The 2,704-nt window shown below is 41.2% G+C and overlaps 1 pseudogene; it reads right to left on the bottom strand.

The window, feature by feature from the left end:
* Positions 1 to 1,224: 1,224 nt before the first annotated feature.
* Positions 1,225 to 1,296, bottom strand: LOC122025969 (annotated as a pseudogene).
* Between the last annotated feature and the right edge of the window lie 1,408 nt (positions 1,297 to 2,704).

Genomic DNA, 2,704 nt, shown 5'->3' with positions numbered 1-2,704 from the left:
ACAATCATGCACACACAAAATAATGCCAAAATTATTTTGGAGCCTGCAACCACAAAGTTATCACATCCTACTATTATCCTGCCTAAATTATGTATGACATGTGCATAATTAATTTAAAACCAAAACACACAGAGGCAACCCCTATTGATGTGCATAGATTATATACACTTATTGGTATGTTTTGACGCACATTCACATACTTTGAGCATGCTTGATCTATGTATTTTCGTACTTTCAACTTTCCTTTTTAGCATATTTACTCTCTTTGTTCGGAGATCTACTTTTGTGCATTTTCTATACACAGGAGTCAAAATTGGTGAAGATTTCGTGTTCAAAGCCAAATCTGTGAGCAAAGCAAAGGGAAGAAGGTGCCCTACCTGAACCACGCACTGCCCTGCTCTGGGGGGAAGCCCAGGCCGTGTGGACATCACAGACCAGAAGGCTACAGCAGAAAATGAAGAGGTCATGGCCGTGTGAACCTCACACGGTCGTGCAAGGATCTGAAGAACCCAGATTGAGAAGAAGCCTAGGCCGTGTGCATCACACGACCATGTGAGTTTTCTAGAGACAGGAGAAGCCTCGGCCGTGTGTCTCACACGGCCGTGTGAGGTGCTCAGTGGTAGGGAAGGAAGCAGGCCGTGTGCATCACACGACCGTGCTAGATTTCTAGAGGCTAAGGTAGTTCAGGCAGTGTAGATCTACACGACCGTGTAAAGGGGCCATTGGCGAATGTTTGTCACAGCGTGTCACACACACGGCCGTGCAGGGCTGACAGAGAGGAGAATGGGCAGGGCCGTGTGAATAAGAACATTCTATTATGGCGTATAGACCACTAAAGGATTATGCAGCACCTTATGCTAAGGGTTTTCTATCTAGTATTTCAAGGCCTTCAGTTGAGGCTAATAATTTTGAGATCAAACCTGCAATCATATCTATGGTGCAACAAAATCAATTTGGTGGAGGACCGCATGAAGACCCAAATCTGCACTTGGAAATCTTCTATGAAATATGCGGTACAATGAAAATGAATGGTGTTGCTTCAGAGGCAGTGTGTTTACTATTGTTTGGATTTTCTTTGAGAGATAGAGCCAAGCAATGGTTGAATTCTTTGGCTCCAAATAGCATCACCACATGGGAACAATGCGAGCAACAATTTCTTGACAAATTCTATCCCCCTAGCAAAACTGCTCATATGAGGAATCTCATTGCAGGCTTCAAACAAGTGGACTCAGAATCTTTATTTGAAACATGGGATAGATACAATTACATACTCAAACAATGCCCACATCATGGTTTGGAAAGATGGTTAGTGCTACACACGTTCTATAACGGCATCAACTATCACACAAAAGTGTCCCTTGATTCAGCTGCTGGAGGGGCACTTATGAACAAGAGTTTAGATGAAGCCGAGGAGATAATCGAGAGCGTAGCACAAAACCACCAAAAATGGGTTAATGAAAGAAGTGGTGACTATTCTTGTATGAACCCAACAACAATCGCATCAAGAAAATTTGATGTTGATGCAGTGACCTTGTTGGCTGCAAAACTGGATGCTCTTACAAAAAAAATTGAGAATATGGGAGCTAGCTCAAATACAGTCAATGTCATTGTTGCTTCTTGTGAAGTATGTGGAAGTTCTGAACATCTAAGTGACTCATGTCCATTGGGGGATATAACTGCACAAATTAATCAATTAGAGCAATGCGATGCAATCATGGGTTACAATCAAAGGCAGAACAACCCCTACTCAAATACCTACAATCCTGGATGGAAGAGTCATCCTAATTTCTCTTATAGAAATAACCAAGATCAAGGACCATCCATGGGGGCAAGGCCCAATTTTCAATCTGGGCAACAAAATTTTCAGTAACAATCTTCTCAAAGCTTTCCTATGTCCAAAATTGAAAAGATGTTTGAAGAAATTATGTCCAGTCAGAATGAAATGAAGCAGACTCAGAATGAAATGAAACAAGACATTTTGAAGCTTACTCAGAGAATGGATACTTCTGATAGACATCAAAAGATTTTGAAAAGTCAGATTGCCCAACTAGCTTCTTCATCTTCTAGAACACCAGGATAATTACCAAGAAAGCCTGATGTTAATTCCATGGAGCACTGTAATAGAATTGAGCTTAGGAGCGGACGGACCTTGGGAGATCCCCAAGTGACTGCTCCAAAAGTGATGCACAATAAAGAAGAACTCTCTCCTCTATCACCAAATCAGATTCAAGTTGATGAGGAGAGTACCACTAAGGTTGAAGAGATTCTTCCACTCAACCATCAAAATGTAGCAGTCCCTTTTCCTCAATGATTGATCATGCTAAAGAAAGATAAAGAGTTTGGAAAATTCTTGGAGAAGGTGAAAGAAATATGTGTGGAGGTACCACTCATTGATGTAATTCTCCAAATGCCCAAGTTTTCCTAATTCCTGAAGGACATCATGTCGAATAAGAGAAAGAAAGGAGACATAGAGACCATTGCACTTACAGAGGAATGCAGCGCTCTTTTGGGAAAGAACACTTTCCCAAAGTTGAAGGACCCTGGAAGCTTCTATATTCCTTGCATTATAGGAACTGAATTTATTGAAAAAGCTTTTTGTGATTTGGGGGCAAGTGTTAGCCTCATTCCTTATTCTATTTGTAATAAGTTAGGTCTCAAAAACTTTAAACTTACTACCATGGCACTACAACTTGCTGATCACTCC

Source organism: Zingiber officinale, chromosome 9B, assembly GCF_018446385.1.
Source record: "Zingiber officinale cultivar Zhangliang chromosome 9B, Zo_v1.1, whole genome shotgun sequence".
Classification (NCBI taxonomy): Eukaryota; Viridiplantae; Streptophyta; class Magnoliopsida; order Zingiberales; family Zingiberaceae; genus Zingiber; species Zingiber officinale.
Note: the sequence above shows the minus strand (reverse complement) of the source record. Positions and strands in the feature narration are given on the sequence as shown.